General features: G+C 39.2%; 1 protein-coding gene across 5 annotated transcripts in view; it reads right to left on the bottom strand.

Moving 5' to 3' along the window:
• Nucleotides 1–11,003, bottom strand: part of eps8l1.S (EPS8 like 1 S homeolog) — a 55,725-nt gene extending 44,722 nt beyond the window's left edge. For all 5 annotated transcript variants that reach the window (XM_018228071.2, XM_018228072.2, XM_018228073.2 and 2 more), the window contains exon 1: nucleotides 10,863–11,003. The gene's annotated coding sequence lies outside the window, so the exon portion shown is untranslated. The remainder of the gene's footprint in view (nucleotides 1–10,862) is intronic.
• Nucleotides 11,004–18,760: the final 7,757 nt, after the last annotated feature.

Below are 18,760 nucleotides of genomic sequence, written 5' to 3'. Positions count from 1 at the left end.
TGCAGGGCTGGTTTATCAATTCTAACACAGAATTCGCTGGTTTCAATGCTGATATTTAATAAAAATCTGGAATTACAGGTATAGGACTTGTTAACCAGAATGATCAGGACCTGGGGTTTTCCAGATAAGGGTTCTTTTTGGAACATCATACCTTAACCCTGCTAAAAATGATTAAAACATTAAATAAACCCAGTAAATTGTTTTCTCACCAAAAATGATTCATTATATCTTATTCAGGATCAAGTCCAAGGTACTATTTTGTTATTACAGAGAAAAATTTAATTTGTTTTAAAATTTTGAATTGTTTAATTAAAATTGAGTCTATGAGAGGGGACCTTCACAAGATTCAGAGTTTTCTGGATAAGGGGTTTCTGGATTACGGATCCTATACCCGTACTTGTAAATGTCATTCTGTGTATATACTTTTTTCTATGCTCAAGTAACTGATAGTAACCCATAGTATAGGCGGAACTGATCTTTATTGCTAAAGGGCTGGTATAAAACCCAAAACATAAGGTTTAGAATGTCTAGACTAATTCTTTGTGAGCTCTTGTTTTCATTTAAGGGAACTGACTAATCATGGATTTAACTAACAAAGCAGGGCTTTTCTTGGTACTCCCCTGTCTGAAAGTGTTTGTTCAGAAGATATCCCTCTGTAATGGCAATTTCACCATGTTTCAGGAAAAAAATGGTCAACAAAGGTCACTACTGTATTTCATTAGAATATATAGATGATGTTATTTCAAGAGAAAATTGCTGTCAACTCGCTTGTGGAATAACCCATGCCTTTATATTTACAGAACATGCATTAAAAATGGAATACAAAGTTTACAAAGAAGTAGACAATTCTGGTTATTCCCTTGGCCATGGGGTTGTGTTTGCATACAATGGAATGTAAATGTCCATTTATTAAATGACACCCATTACTACAAAGTGCATGTAATGGCGAGACTCACAGCCAGGCACTTATGCTGTTGTTGGGAGATTGGTAATTGCCTCTGTTGGGTCATGGACCAGTTCCTTGGTTGAAGTAGCACTACATCCAATATGGAAACTATGTCACAAAAAAGAATATTCAGCGATACTATTGGGATTCAAAAAGTTTTCTTACGAGTCCTGCGGTAAACTTTCATTTTATTTAATTATTTAATTACGCCTAGTGCCGGTTTTGGGCTCACCCTTCACTTCTGTTGGTCCGGGTGCACAAGGCCCCAGACCCCTCGTAAAATCACCGGATCAGGTATCCAAAATCAAGGTATATTGTCTTACCCAGACTTCGTTGTGTCCCAGGTGCAGCCGCCCTGAGTCCGTTGCTAAGGGGAACGAGATACTGCACACACCAAATTTCTGGACAGTGCACTCTTCGGATCACATCAAGGAATCGCTTGGTCATCGAATCATTGGTAAGAAACTTTAATTTTATTTAAATATTAAACATCTTAACAAACTGTTAAACCCTGCGCCATGAGGTCTGACGCGTTTCGTGTCACTGGACTTCATCAGAGATTTTATAGTAAAAGAAAACTTTAATTTTCCAAGCATTCTGACTTTTAAGGGATACTGTAATGGGAAAAAAAAAATTCAAAATGAATCAGTTAATAGTGCTGCTCCAGCAGAATTCTGGACTGAAATCCATTTCTCAAAAGAGCAAACAGATTTTGTTATATTCAATTCTGAAATATGACATGGGGCTAGACATATAGTCAATTTCCCAGCTGCCCCAAGTCATGTGACTTCAATCACTCTTTACCACTGTACTGCAAGTTTGAGTGATATCACCCCCTCCCTTTCTCCCCCAGCAGCCAAACAAAAGAACAATGGGAAGGTAACCAGATAGCAGCTCCCTAACACAAGATAACAGCTGCCTGGTAGATCTAAGAACAACACTCAATAGTAGAAACCCATGTCCCCCGGAGACACATTCAGTTACATTGAGAAGGAAAAATAACAGCCTGCCAGACCTCCTAAAGTGCAGGCACAAGTCACATGACATGGGGCAGCTGGGAAATTGACAATATGTCTAGCCCCATGTCAGATTTCAAAATTGAATATAAAAAAATGTTTTTGCTCATTTGAGAAATGGATGTCAGTGCAGAATTCTGCTGGAGTAGCACTATTAACTGATGCGTTTTGAAAAAAACATGTTTTCTGATGACAGGATCCCTATAATAAATAACCCCCTAGGAGTGCATTAACCACTTTTGATTGCTAATACATGAACAGAATGAATATTTATATGGGGAGACAATCTGAGCCACAGTAAAGCCTGCAGACACTTGCAACCCCCTGATGCTTTCAATGGGCATCACCTAGTTGTTAAATATGGCTTTGATTCAAACGACTGAGAACCTCTCTACTTTGGTGTGTTCCAGTTTTCTGTAAAGCCATTGGGAATCAAAAGTTTGTGAAGGCACTCCAGCTTGGACAAGAGCTCTTCAGCCTTTTCTGTATGGCATGATTACATACAGAAAGTAGAAAAGTAATGTTTATTTATCCATCTTTGTTCTCTAGAGCAGCGGTCTCCAACCTTTTTTGGACCGGGGTCGGGTCGGTGGTGTCCAGAGTCAAGTTTGCATGCGCCGCGTCCAATTTGGGCATGCCTGCATCCAATTGGGATGTGCCGGCGTCCAATTCGTTAATTGTGGGCTGGGCTCGGTGGCCCAGTTCAGGAGTATCCGTGGCCCGCGGTTGGGGACCCCTGCTCTAGAGCTGTCCCCTTGTTTTGTAGGCAGATGCAGTTCTCTCCAATCAGAACAATAACAATGTTAACAGAGTCGCTGACTGTTGGCATTATAAGACATGGAGTCTGTGTTTACCTGTGAACACACCCACAGCAAAGATAAAGAAACATAGGTCGTACACAGTTGTTCCTTCCTTTATGGTTTATGATTTCCACATTTTCCTCAAACCCTGGTTTCTCAAGGCAATAAATGGATAGAGGAGGGTGAGTCAAAGACTGGTGTATCAGTTACTTTAGCACGTAATGTTCAGCAGAAGCAGCAGGGAAGGTGTGCCACCATCAGGCTATGGTGTAATGACAGATAAAGGTGTGCAACACCTGCCAGATTCCATCAGAAGCCAAATTCTTTTATTCCGTCAACTTTGTGTCAAAACCTCTGCATTCCTGAGCCTGACTCACCCTTTAGAGATGCTGATTAGTTAGATCCTCTGTACCTGATCCACCTCATTCCATGCCAGCCACAGACCTCAGACAGGATGGGATCGTATTTATCATCAAGCCAGGGATAATGCCATTAGTTTGGTCACACTGGCTTTATTTTATCATGTGCTAAAGCCAGCTACAAACAGGTTCCTTTAGAATGAGTATAGTCTCATGGATTTGCAATATCTAATGTTACCAAATCATCAGTACAGATAAAAGGGAAACATTCACCCCCATACATTGCGCCTCAAACCCCTCTAGAAGCAACAGGTATGAATCTCCATGCATGTGAATGTAGGAACTGCCATTATACTTTTCTACCCTGAGACAAGTATCATATAGTCAGGAGTAGTCATCTGTCCTGACCACTAGAGGCGCTGTTACTAAATGAACATATGAGAATTATTCATAAAACCATGAATGAGCCCCAAGTTACCAAATCATTAGTACAGATAACGGGGGAAACACTCACCCCCACACATTGTGCCTCAAACCTCCGTCTCCTTTTAGATTGCAAGCTCTCATTTCTCCCTGTAGATGCACCTGACTGAGCACATAAACAACTAAATGCAGGGTTAAGGCACTAATTGAGTAAGTGTTTCCGCCATAAAACTGTCTGTTGCTGGTCATAAATTATAAAGAATCCATTTGTAGCTAGGAAACAGGTTTCTGGAAAGTATCTCAATGAGGGAGTTGGTCTGAGGCTCCTGACTTCATAACAAATCTCTTCAATACCAAAAAGAGTCAATAAGTTTTATAGGAAAGTCAAGCAAGGCAAAGCTAACTAAACATGACGCCTTTGTGTGAATATGTCAATGTTCTTTTTTAAAGGGCAAATAAAATAATTGCCTAATAAACAAAACATGTAATTATATTTGTAAACTTGTCCCTGACTTATTGATGATGTAGCAGAATTAAGGTCTTGCATGCTTCCTCTCAAGTCTACATTGTTTCAAGAGCCAGAACCACCAGGGCAGAAATAGCAGGACCGACACTGCAATTATATTACAAACAACAGTAAAACCATGTAGCATATTGGAAAGGTTTGGGTTGTGGAATTAAATACAGATCAGATTCTTAAACAAGAGGCATAGACTTTGCAGTAACCAGACTGCGGCTGCTGTGCCAATTTCAGAGAAGGCACCTGCCCAAGTGTGAAGAGTTTATATTAAACTTTAGTGCACGTGCCAGTCACTCAGTAAACAGTCGTTTCATGCTCCGTTTGGAAAAACCAATAGAGGAGAGAAACTTTCATAGGAAAACTGCAGAGCACACATCAATCCTCATTTCACTTATTTCACCAGGTTTGTGGCCCTAAAATCTATTCATCCATACAATGTCAGAGTTTGGGAATGCAGCATGACTGGGGCCCCCAAAGTCAGGGAGAAATTTATATGTTAGAGATGCCTAACCCACAACCCTCAAACTACTAAAAGTAAATTATTTATAAGGTATCGTGCAACAATTGCTTTAGGAAAGTAGGGAACTAGCACTGGTGCAACAGGCTCAGGCACAGTGACCCCAGCAATATTTATGTGCTCCCTGCATTCTATATATAGACATATTAATTGATTGTCCAAGGGCCCACAACATAATTGTGCACCAAGATTATAATTTTCCTAGGAAAAGAAAATATGATAAAAGTACCAGAATCATGATGATCAGCTGACAACTTATCTGCCTCTATATTTGGATGATCGCTTGTCATTTTTTACCAGTGCAGTTACCCATATCTATGAATAATTACTCATTGGATGCTACGCAGGGGCGTAACTATAGAGGAAGCAGACCCTGCGGCTGCAGGGGGGCCCAGGAGGTATAGGGGCCCCACGAGGCCCTAATTCATATACAGTTTCAATAAATATTGGTAAAACAAGTCAACTGCTAGAAATTTTGGAGGCCTGAAAAATAATTTGCTGTGGGGCCCAGTAATATCTAGTTACGCCACTGATGCTACGGGTAACTATACTGGTTAAAATGAGACTCTGTGATTATAAATTAGCCCCCTCCATCATATTATAATCGGCAGGGTTCTCTTCTGTAGTATAAAGAGGAACTATAGGCCTGATAGCAAAATCTAAGAGCCATCTGAGAATATAATAGTCATTTAGGAACACAGAGAGTAACTGGAATAGGTGGTTCATGCCTTTTCCAAACACAACTATAATCACATTATACTTTTTGTGGAAGAAGAGCACCCACTGACTAACCAGTGAATGCAGGAGAGATGCCGTCATTTCTTGCTAGGGTTGCCACCTGGCCAGTATTTTACCAGCCAGGTAAAAATGATGGTTGATTCCAATGTTATTATAGGGAAAAAAGATAAATATATAGGAAGGCCGGTATTTTTTTGGCAACCCTATTTCTGCCCATCTAGTTACAGCTTGTATGAGCACCACAGGTGTGCAATAGAAGATAGGTGTGTGCAAATAGGAGGCACGTGGATGTGCAATAAAAGGAATGCAGGTGTGCAACAGAGGGTATGTGAATGTGCAGTAGGAAGCATGCGGGGGTGCAACAGGAGGCATGTCAGATGTGTAAAAGGAGCCATGTACAATGCAGCACACCACATTCTATTCTATTATGTTTGTATGCTATAGGCCTTTGTAGTGCAGTGTCGACCAGTGCTAGCTGGTATAGGTCTCAGATGGACAAAGCCTGTAGCCGAACTGCTGCAGTGCATATGCAAAGGGAAGGTTATTTCAGTATATAAATTGGGACTCTCCATCTCCATGCAATTCCCAGTATCCATTGAGAGACAAAGGCAGATGCCCCTACTGATTTACCACCAAGCAACCAATCCCACCATAGCTTTATACTATGCCACACATACAAAATGTAAATAATCAGCAAAGCAGAAGCAGGAGAAATCTATAACTTCCCCATATAATCACACTTATCTCAGTTCCACCAACTTCTCTCTACTGTGTGGCTTATAAGCACCCCAGTTGTTGCTCCAATAGGCTCTTTGCTTTGATTTTAGGCTGGCATGGCTTTATCCTCCTCCTTCTGTAATTATTTATAATACCGGATAACACACCTTGCATAGGGAGTATGCGGTCAGTATCAATAACAAGTCTGGCGCTCATAATGAAATAATCTTCACTAATTAAAGTTACGCTTTCAGATCTAGTTTTTTTTTTTTAAACCTTCTTAGGGTAAAAATACACGTTTTAGAGCGTGGTCAACAAAATGTGCAAATACATCTTTGTACTGGAAACTAAAGTGCCGCTGGTAAAATAGTTTATGTGATTGTGCACAAAAGAATTTTACACAATTAGGTGAGAAAACTATTTTACTAGCAAGGTTAGAAAGAAACAAAGGTAACTTGGCATTCAGTCCAGTCTTTAATCATACCTCCCAACATTTTGGAAATAAAAAGAGGGACAAAAAAGTTGCCGCGTGCAGCGTTGCGAAATTTTTTGACCATGCCCATTTTTGTGGCCACACCCCCTAATTTCCATGTTTATTTCACATAAATTTCACAGGTTATAGAAGTTTGAACATATTTCTGTGTTTTTTTTTCAGTTATTACAGTTTTGCTAATGAACATGAATTGCCCTTTAAGCTTCCCAAAGCACCTATTATCTTGTTGCAATTACTTATTTGCTCATCTAGATAAATTTGAATTGTTACAAATGTATCTTATCTTCTGTTGTGGCTGTTCTGTGCTCTCTGCCAAAAGCCAATTAAGTTAGAAACTTTGTTTCTTTTTCTGGCTGTTCAGTGCAGAGAAAAATGAGACTTTCCAGTACAAATGAAGGACTACGGGTTGAGCTGTCAAAAGAGGGACTGTCCCACTAAAAACGGGACAGTTGGGAATTATGCTTAAATTACTAGGGCCGGACTCTAGCAACTGGATGGTTGGTTAAGGGCAAGGTTGAAAAAAAATAAAAATTGTGGATATGTAATAAAAGACACTAAGTTTGGCCAGGGGCAGTAACTCATAGCAACCAGCCAGCAGGTAGCATTTACTGTTTAAAAGCAAACATTTTATTGGTTATTGGTTATTAGTTCTTGCTACTGGTAAAAATTAGTGCCTTTAATTATATATGGGGGTAAAAAAAAAACATATTTATATATATGTATATCCATTTCACTCAGATACCAGCACTCTCGATAACTGCGGTAAATGTGCCTGGGTATATTGAGTGAAACGGCAACACTGCGCTGGCACCCTGTTGTAAGACTACTGTAACACAGGTCATAAACACTCCATCAACCATTCAAATCTATTAGAGCCACACTTTTACAGTTACATTGTGTCCTTAAAGTACAAATCCACCCTAATATGTATAATGTTTAGCTGGCATTACAGACTGGCGCATCCTCCTTTTTATGTGTCACTCTGAGATTTATATACAGAGCTGCTTTAGGCACGCACTCCAGAGACACGGACACAGTGTAACATCAAAAACCCGTAATCTTTATTCCACAGATAACACCTTACGCGTTTCGTGTGTTTCCACGCATAGTCATAGGTAAAAGACATATTTATACCCCCCACCTTTAAAAAGTAATCGGAAATCACGTCACCATGATGTTTTCACTTTGGTATAAAAAACATTAACTCTTTCTATCACATATCATGGAACTTAGACTATTGGGTTAATGGTGAGACTCTTAAGCGTTTCTATTAGCTAAAGATATCACTTAGATTTATCACTTCTTATAAACGTTGTTGCTGTTTGTCCCATCATATTATTATGTTGTTCTTTTCCTTTCTTTGATACATTACAATGAATCATTTCCTGTAGGTTTCTTTGTTACTTATTCTAGTTACTATTTGCTCATTCTTTGTCTTATCTTAATTGTTTTATTAATTTTTCCCGCTTCAAGTCTCTCATCCCTCTATTGCACATACAGTACTTTGTTATCAATTTATCTAGGCTTATTACATATCAACTTTGATCTTAATTGATTTAAGTTATAAACATCATTAACAATATAATTTACTGTACATTTGAATTGTGTATCAATATATTAGCAATTTTTAAACGAGTAACATGTAGTAGAAATTTTTTTTTAATATTATTATAGCCCTATATAAAACAGTATAAAAAAGTTTTTTTAATATTATTATAGCCCTATATAAAACAGTATAAAAATGTTTTTTTAATATTATTATAGCCCTATATAAAACAGTTCACATCCCATCTCATATTTAATCCATTTGGCTCCCGTGTATCTAAATGAAACATCCATTTTACTTCTTTTTGTAATTATCACCTCCTCTACTTGATTTCTCTATACTTTCTATTCCCTGTTTACGTAAGAAGGCAAGATCTCCACCGTTACATTCCATAATATATTTAGATACGGTGGTTGTCTCACTTTTGGAATTAATGTGATAAATGTGTCCGCGCATTCTATTTTTTAGGGGGCGTGCTGTGCATCTCACATACTGTATTTCACATTTCAGACAGGTTAATAAATATACAACAATTTAGTGTTGCAATTGTTGTAAGTATTTATATTGTATTCCTTTTTTGTTCTGGTACTCTTGAATTTTTTTGCTACACTCTTAAAGGGCATGTTTGCTTTGTGGGCATCATTCCTTTCTGCACAGTTATATATATATATATATATATATATATATATATATATATATATATATATATATATATATATATATATATATATAGATATATATATATATTCAGTGTTGGGTATTAATCTCCTATTTGTCAGAGATAAATCACTGTGTATACAGCAGAGGTCAGATTGCTTCAGCAGAGTGAGGAGTCACCCAAAGGTGCAGAAGTGACTGCGGAGCACCCTTATTCTACCCAAGGAGGTGCCACATAGTCCCCAGATCTGATTTAAGTAGCCGCTCTCATACAGGCCTGTTTTTATTGGCTTCCAGCAGCAGCAGCAAATCACAAAGTGACAATATGGCTTTGGGGCCAGGGATCACCAGATATTTCTGCAGCAGAGAGCTGGTTGCCTTGTCTGTTTCACAAGTCAGTGTAGGAGCTGATGCTCCCCTACTTTTTCCCCAATTAATGCAAAGAAAATGTTTCCTTTATGGCTCCCAACCCTGTGTGAACTAGTTTGGGATGGGAGGCTACAAGAGGAACCAAGGGAAATTGGTCCATTTCCCTTCTTATAAACCGAATCTTACAACTATACCTGTAATTTAGAACAAATATTTGTAGTTTGATAGCTTGGCTCCTGTATGTAAAGCCCAATACAAAAGCAAATATAACAGCACGTCTCATGTTTCAGTAAGAACCAGTAAACTGAAAGTGGGTCCGAAACAATAGGGGCTGCTGCTGGCAAAGAACTATTCATAAAATGAAAGCGAAATAAAAAACACTTCTCTTGGGCAATGTGCTCACTGAGCAGATATTACAGAGATCGGTTCTATAACTTTAAGGGTAGTAGTTTCTTGCTAGTTGCTGTATTTATGGAGTTGTATTTGAGTTCTCCTATAGCTGACGCTATGTAAACGGAAAGTCCTGTCTGTGCTGACAGCAAGAGAAATGACAGAGCTGAAATGTTGACAGTCTGACCAGGTAACGTGACTATATCAGGATTGACTTTGCTTTCATACAACTACCAATCATATACACATACTGTGTGTTAGCTGGACCCAAAGTGGGGATTTACACATATAGAATGTGGATTCAACACCTTCTAAATCTTTACTCTATTCCAGTAGAGAGAAGGGCGACAGCAACTCCCAGGCCCCCCTTCATGGTCAAACTGTTATAATCCAGAGAGCAAACCAAGTGAAACCAATGCACACACAGCTAGTTAAATACTCCAGGAGAAAGAATTAACTGACTCTGCTATTCTCCTTATATAGAATGAGCTTTAAAGTATATCAAGGGGATCAGGCTGAAATGCCAAGCCGGCTTAGAAGACTTTCTTTGCACATGCCCCCGGCACACTTATATTAGCATTTCGATTTCTTATAACAAGTTATTGTTCGGTATTTACAAAAGGAAGGTGCATCATGAAGTGTTTGTGGGTTGCACATATATAATATACAAGAGCAGGATAACTTCTTGTTGGTTTATAGTACCACCCCAATTATTAGCAGTACAGTTCTAAATACAAACCACAACATATACTGTATGGGACACTAGAATAACATACATAATTGTTACTATACAAGATATACATACACAATCTGGGATAGATAGATAGATGAATGAATAGATTTGAATATTTTAGAAAAGTGCTGGTCCTTAGCAAAATTCGTTTAAATATCGTTTTGACCTAGCACCTGGAAAGTGGATCAGGTGACGGAGTGCGGGTATCACTTGTATTGTCTTATATATAATATATATGTATATATATATCTATATCTATCTATCTATCTATATATATATATATATATATATATATATATATATATATATATATATATATATATAAAGATATATATATAGATATATATATAGATATATATATATCTTATATATAAGACAATACAAGTGATACCCGATCCACTTTCCAGGTGCTAGGTCAAAACGATATATAAACGAATTTTGCTAAGGACCAGCACACTGTTATATATATATATATATATATATATATATATATATATATATATATATATATATATATATATATATATATATATATATACCATTATAGCCTACATAGTCAGGCTCTAGAATCCTGGCAGCCAAGGGCACCTGCTAGGCACAAACACAGCAGACATAGAAAAACAGTAACTGCTTCTCACCTCAACTCAGAAGCCACCGAGCAAATGCCAGCTAGTTAATCCCCAATCCTAGAGCAACGAAGAGCAATTCCAAGTGTCAGGTTGGCAGAGAAGTTCCTCCGTGTGACCTCTCTGTGTGTCCAGCCTGTAGAAGTCTGACAGGTGCAGTCCCCTCCAGCAGGTTTTCTCACGTGGGGCCCCACCCACATTCCTCAACCCTTGGGAAACCAAAGTGTCGTTTGGCAACATAAAGTACAGGCAAACGTACAGCAGGGGAGACATACAGGGACTTCACAGGTACAGACAGAGAGTAGGTAGGCATATAGACACAAGGAATATACAGGTACTATCTAACATACAACAGGGAAGACATACAGGCACAGGTACAGACAGACAGGTACAGACAGACAGGTACAGGTACATAGACAAAGAACATACAGGTACCATCTAACATACAGCAGAGGAGACATACAGGTACAAGGAGCATACAGGTAACAGAGAACCAGGGAGGCATATAAACATTGGGAACATGCAGGTACAGGTGAAACAAAAAGGCACATACAGAACAGATTTTTGTATGAATGCCTCTGTATCAGAATACTGGGAGCTGCTACACCTTTAGTGCATTTACTCTGATTTAAATGCAAACCAGTCATGGGATGTATGCGTAAGCGCAGCAGCAGCAACTACGGGAGGTTTTTCTTTACCAAGCAACACTCCTTTATAAGTAAATTAAAAAAAAAAAATGAGCAAATGTTGCCCCCACCCCCAATAAATATAAATGTAAGTTATACACTAAATGGCAGTGTGTTGGGAATTGTCTTAAAGTGGATCTGACACCCAGACATAAAAAGCTGTATAATGAAAGTCCTTTGCAAATGAAACATGAAACCCAAATTATTTTTTAATTTAAAACAGCCATACCTGTTTTAAACTCATTTAAAAGTCTCAGCTGTCAATCATATTTTGCCTGGCCCTCCTCTGTGCCTCAGGCATAGAGGTGGGGCAGTCACTTACATTCACTTTCCATTCAGCACTTGCTGGATATCACTGCTCTCAACACATTCCCCACACTCAATGATTGTGTAGGGCACTGCTCATGGGCATTAGGCCCCCCATTCTGACACAATATTTTAGGCTAATAAACAACTTGCTTTATCCACAAAACGGCGCCTGCCAGCTTACTGTGATTGTGAATTCCAAGACTGAAGGAAACACATTTTAAATAATAAATATAGTGTCAACAAAGTATATTTTGCTCAACTAACATGATAGAAAAGAATTTGGAATTATAAGAAATAGATGTTTGCTAAATATAACAATATACATTTTCTCATAAATATTTACGTAATATTTTCCATGGAACAGAAGGCTTACAATACTTTTATGGATGTACAGTAGATCATAATGGGATAACATCACTAAAAGTAGATCTCGCATTAGTAAAGTATGGACACTCCGGACTCAAGGCATGAAAACATAATTCTGCCTCTTTATAGGTCCCTGGTGAGGCCTCATCTGGAGTATGTAGTGCAGTTTTGGACTCCAGTCCTTAAGAGGGATATAAATGAGCTGGAGAGAGTGCAGAGACTAAGTGCAACTAAAAAACACTTGTGATGGGACATGATTAGGTCCATGTTATTTCAAATGCCCCCTACCTGTACATAGCAGGGAGCCCCACAAAAGCTTACTGTGTCGTTAAATGCTAATATAAATACATATAGAAAGTTCATTACACATTTAGCATAGCACCGCCACATCCATATCTCACAGTGCCCCTAATTCTGAAGTTTACAGTAAGCACCCATTTGTTGCTGAGCTTAAGTTCCAAGAACCCCCCCCCCTATAAACTGTTGGCTCATACTGGAATCTGTTTATTGTATCAAATGCCCAAGGCCCATTGCCTTTAAGGCTAAAAGGGAGCACCCATTTCTCACCAGAGTTTCTATGGTGTCAGAGGCAACACCTGCTGTGTCACTTGCCTGAAGTCTAAATGTGACATAAAGCAGTTTCTCTTGTCCTCCCATTTGTTCATTCCGACAAATACATTCAGCGAATGAAAACTGCTGATATCCATTGGAACCAATTGGGACATCAATGCTTATTGGAATAGAAACTCATCAGTCTACTTACTCTTGCGGAGTTCTCCGTACTTGAGTTATTTTAACACAAGAAACCTATCTTGACATTTCTCATGGGTATGCACTGCAATCTTCCAGTTTCTCAGTGAAATGTACCAGTTATAAAGAGCTATACACAGTATAATCCGGGCACAATAAGCCAGTCACACAATAAGAACATAGACAGCAAATTGTGGAAATGCTCATTACAAGGTGAACTTCCCTATCATTTCTGTTTTAAAAAAGATAAGTATATAAAAACGATGTGGGATGGCTGTGTGTGGCAGGTAACATGTGCACAGCTGATAGGATCAGGGAACTCTGTAGGGGCAGTTAGACAGGTGTGTGAGCTGGTTATCCTTGTTGTGTGGGAGGCTGCACTCTCTTTATCTGGGTCACAATTCTGTTTTGTGGCCTCACATTAACCTGGAATGTACTCTCAGAGATACTGTATATATGCTTATTGCTGTGAACATATATATATATATATATATATATTTATGTTCACCCAAGAGGGGCCGAAACGTTGGAAAAACGTAAGTGATGATTTAATAAAATCATTTGCAACACATTACGGAGCACTGGTCTAATCTGAACTTTATATGATAACCTTCTGACCTAGCACCCATCACGGAATCTAGATTGAGTGTGGATACTGTTTGGAATAATATATATATATATATACTTCCCCCTTTTGTATCTATGTAACTTTGACAAAGGCTGATGTTGCAGCCGAAACGTTAGTTTTTCTAATAAACAAACAATTTTACAATAAGTCCTGAGCAGTGCGGCTTCTTTCGGAGAGGATTTTATATATATATATATATATATATACTGTATACAGATAGAGAGAGAGATGATAGATAGAGAGAGAGAGAGAGTGCAAGAGAGAGATAGCTGTATATGAAAGAAATGCTATAATTCTAACGTATGTATTACCAAAGGCACAAACCGCACATTCTGCCTATCCATGTGCATATTCTTCATAACCAGGGTCCACCCAGCCTTATGACATCAATCAGTACATGGGATAACTGAATCACTTACAGAAAAGAAAGCACATTGATGTGATGACTATGTAATTTGTTATTGTTTTCAAGTTTTATAGTATACCCAGATGTATCAGCAACTTAGCTCATGTGCCCTGGCCCTCTGCCTCTATACAGTTGCACATTGTACTATGCCTTCTCTGTCAGTCTCTATACAGCTGCACATTGTACTATGCCTTCTCTGTCAGTCTCTATACAGCTGCACATTGTACTATGCCTTCTCTGCCAGTCTCTATACAGCTGCACATTGTACTATGCCTTCTCTGCCAGTCTCTATACAGCTGCACATTGTACTATGCCTTCTCTGCCAGTCTCTATACAGTTGCACATTGTACTATGCCTTCTCTGTCAGTCTCTATACAGCTGCACATTGTACTATGCCTTCTCTGCCAGTCTCTATACAGCTGCACATTGTACTATGCCTTCTCTGTCAGTCTCTATACAGCTGCACATTGTACTATGCCTTCTCTGCCAGTCTCTATACAGTTGCACATTGTACTATGCCTTCTCTGTCAGTCTCTATACAGCTGCACATTGTACTATGCCTTCTCTGTCAGTCTCTATACAGTTGCACATTGTACTATGCCTTCTCTGTCAGTCTCTATACAGCTGCACATTGTACTATGCCTTCTCTGTCAGTCTCTATACAGTTGCACATTGTACTATGCCTTCTCTGCCAGTCTCTATACAGCTGCACATTGTACTATGCCTTCTCTGTCAGTCTCTATACAGTTGCACATTGTACTATGCCTTCTCTGTCAGTCTCTATACAGTTGCACATTGTACTGTGCCTTCTCTGCCAGTCTCTATACAGTTGCACATTGTACTGTGCCTTCTCTGTCAGTCTCTATACAGCTGCACATTGTACTGTGCCTTCTCTGTCAGTCTCTATACAGTTGCACATTGTACTATGCCTTCTCTGTCAGTCTCTATACAGTTGCACATTGTACTATGCCTTCTCTGTCAGTCTCTATACAGTTGCACATTGTACTATGCCTTCTCTGTCAGTCTCTATACAGTTGCACATTGTACTATGCCTTCTCTGTCAGTCTCTATACAGTTGCACATTGTACTGTGCCTTCTCTGCCAGTCTCTATACAGTTGCACATTGTACTGTGCCTTCTCTGTCAGTCTCTATACAGCTGCACATTGTACTGTGCCTTCTCTGCCAGTCTCTATACAGTTGCACATTGTACTATGCCTTCTCTGTCAGTCTCTATACAGCTGCACATTGTACTATGCCTTCTCTGTCAGTCTCTATACAGCTGCACATTGTACTATGCCTTCTCTGTCAGTCTCTATACAGTTGCACATTGTACTATGCCTTCTCTGCCAGTCTCTATACAGTTGCACATTGTACTATGCCTTCTCTGCCAGTCTCTATACAGTTGCACATTGTACTATGCCTTCTCTGTCAGTCTCTATACAGCTGCACATTGTACTATGCCTTCTCTGTCAGTCTCTATACAGCTGCACATTGTACTATGCCTTCTCTGCCAGTCTCTATACAGCTGCACATTGTACTATGCCTTCTCTGACAGTCTCTATACAGCTGCACATTGTACTATGCCTTCTCTGTCAGTCTCTATACAGCTGCACATTGTACTATGCCTTCTCTGCCAGTCTCTATACAGCTGCACATTGTACTATGCCTTCTCTGACAGTCTCTATACAGCTGCACATTGTACTATGCCTTCTCTGCCAGTCTCTATACAGTTGCACATTGTACTATGCCTTCTCTGTCAGTCTCTATACAGTTGCACATTGTACTATGCCTTCTCTGTCAGTCTCTATACAGCTGCACATTGTACTATGCCTTCTCTGCCAGTCTCTATACAGCTGCACATTGTACTATGCCTTCTCTGCCAGTCTCTATACAGCTGCACATTGTACTATGCCTTCTCTGCCAGTCTCTATACAGTTGCACATTGCAGACCAACATTTTCAGACAGCTCAGTTAGCCAGTAAAGGTATCACAACTGCAACCAGGTTTTTCCTGTTTTTTTTATGTAAGAGACAATTGCAGCTTAATGGCATTATAATAAACATGTAATTATGTGATGACAATATACAATTAAAATATATATACTATTTCAGCATAAATAGGAGAATATCACTTTGTAGTTAACATATGACCTCTAGCTCCTCAGCTGTGCCTAGTCAGCCATATTTTATGACAACTCTTGGCAAGAAGCACTGGGTTACACAAAACTCAAATGCAACTCCCATGATCCTGTGGTTTTGGTTTATCTAGTTAATATGTTATCTGCCTGCAGTCACATATTCTGAATAGCTAAAAGAATACAGACACAGTACTGCATCCCTCCTTCTAAAACTTGGTCCTCATTTGGGACTCTCACTGCAAGTTACAAATCGTTCCTGGAAGCAATTTCAGTACAAAAATGATTTTTTTGTTTTTTCAAGGGAAAATGGGTCTTTTTCAAGCCTATCGCTATGTATAATTCCAGTTCGCTTGAGTTGTGTAAAGATTGCTGCCACTGGACCTTGGAGCTCTGGTAACTGCTCACAGACATGATCAATCTCACTTCACCATCTGGCCTGGGTTTGCTGGGTGCCGGGGGAACAGTATCTACATGAAGGTAAAAGGCAACTCCAACTGTCAACTTTTTTGGTGAACAAAAAATAATAATCAGAGGCTGTTTTCATGGGTTGAGTTAGGCTCATTGGTTCCAGGGGAAAAAAAACCTTTAAGGGGGTTGGTCACCTTTGAGTTAACTTTTAGCATTATGTAGAGTGTGATATTCTGAGACAATTTGCACTTGGTTTTCATTCTTTATTATTCGTGGTTTTTGAGTTAATTAGCTTTTTATTCAGCAGCTCTCCAGTTTGCAATTTCAGATATCTGGTTGCTAGGGACCAAATTACCCTAGCAAGCCTACATTGATTAGAATAAGAATCTAGAATATGAATGGGGAGGGTCTGAATAGAAAGATGAGTAATAAAAAGTAGCAATAACAATACATGTGTAGCCTTACAGAGCATTTGTTTTTTAGATGAGGTCAGTGACCCCCATTTGAAACCTGGAAAGAGTCAGAAGAAGAAGGCAAATAAGTAAAAAAAACTATAAAAAATAAATAATGAAGACCAACTGAAAAGTTGCTTAGAAATGGCCATTATATAACATACTAAAAGTTAACTAAAAGGTGAACAAACCCTTTAAAACAAATTTGTACAATTGTATTCTTGACAATCCTCTGCTTCCTACTTTGAGAGTAGTTGTGTAGCAGTCGGAGGGAAGTCTTTTTTTTCTGTTTAAGCAAAATATTGCACAGGCACATGGTGGGGTTCTTGCAGAATGGGTTTGCTGAGACTGGAATAGAACAACTTGACTGGTCTGCACATAGCCCTGACATCAACCCAACTGATATGTGGGAATATAAACTAGGGATGCACCGAATCCACTATTTTGGATTCGGTTGAACCCCCGAATCCTTCGCGAAAGATTTGAATCCTTATTTGCATATGCAAATTGAGGGTGGAAAGGGGAAACTTTTTTTACTTCCTTGTTTTGTGACAAAAAGTCACGTGATTTCCCTCCCCATCCCTAATTTGCATATGCAAATTATGATTCCGATTCGGCTCGGCCGGCAGAAGGATTCGGCCAAATCCGAATCCTGCTGAAAAAAGCAGAATCCTGCTTGAATCCTGAACCAAATCCTGGATTCGGTGCATCCCTACTATAAACCAGGCCTGATCCCCAACATCATGCCCAGCTGAGGCCCTTGTGGCTGAATGAAAGAAAATCCCTCCAAAAAGGTTCCATCATCCACTGAAAAGCCTTCCCAGAAGAGCAGAGCCTGGTATAGTAGCAAATGGGGCATCAACTTGGTTTCAGAATGTTGGACAAGCAGGTGTCCAGCATCTTTTGGCAATGTATTTTATACAAAATTGTGTTAATATTGTGAGGATCTAAAAGTGCATATCCCCATAATAACACTTGCTTGTAATTACTTTCATAAGGTCTCTGGTTCTTTATTTTGTAGTGCGTTTGCAAATCTTGCTTTGCCTGCAAGAACTTGCCCTTTGAGCTTGTAGCCTACCAAGAAAACTAAGATTCATTTAGGTACTTGATAAGGACTAGTGTTTCCTTTGGCAGCAATAATATGCACTTGTTACGAACTGGGGAAAGATTAGATGTGGCCAAAGATATCTCTTTATCTTTATCAGTAAAGCTTGCAGCTTGTGCAAACAGTGAGCAGTGAGATTACAAGCACAACAGGAAAAGGTTTGAGAAGCGGGAAGTGATTGTACTGCTGAGCTGACAGTTGGAATGTAGGAAAAATATATCTCTTCATTCATCAGTGACATAATATATGGTACATATAGAATGATCGGTTATATTGTACAGCTCATACTTGCTTTTCACTTTAAATACATCAAATGCAGTGAGTGGAATAAAAGGTTTAAAAAAGACATTATAACCCTGCTAAGCAAATATGTCAGCAATCTCTATGAGTAGGAATACAAATTTGCTAGATTCACTGCTGGATCACATAATAATCAGGACAAATGTGTGTGAGGTTTTCATGATTAGCATTAAAGAAACAGTAATTTGTTGAGACTAGGGTTGCCACCTTTTTAAAAATCTTTTACCGGCTGCTGGGGGGCGGGGACAGAAAGGGGCGGGTCGTGACATCAAAAGGGGCGGGCCGTGACATCAAAAGGGCGGGGCCACGCCACGGACGCCAGAAGAAGTAAAAGAAAAGGTAAGTTCCAGGGGATTGGGGGC

Source organism: Xenopus laevis, chromosome 7S (assembly GCF_017654675.1).
Source record: "Xenopus laevis strain J_2021 chromosome 7S, Xenopus_laevis_v10.1, whole genome shotgun sequence".
NCBI lineage: Eukaryota > Metazoa > Chordata > Amphibia > Anura > Pipidae > Xenopus > Xenopus laevis.
The sequence above is the reverse complement of the archived record's forward strand: the minus strand, read 5'-3'. Positions and strand labels throughout refer to the sequence as shown.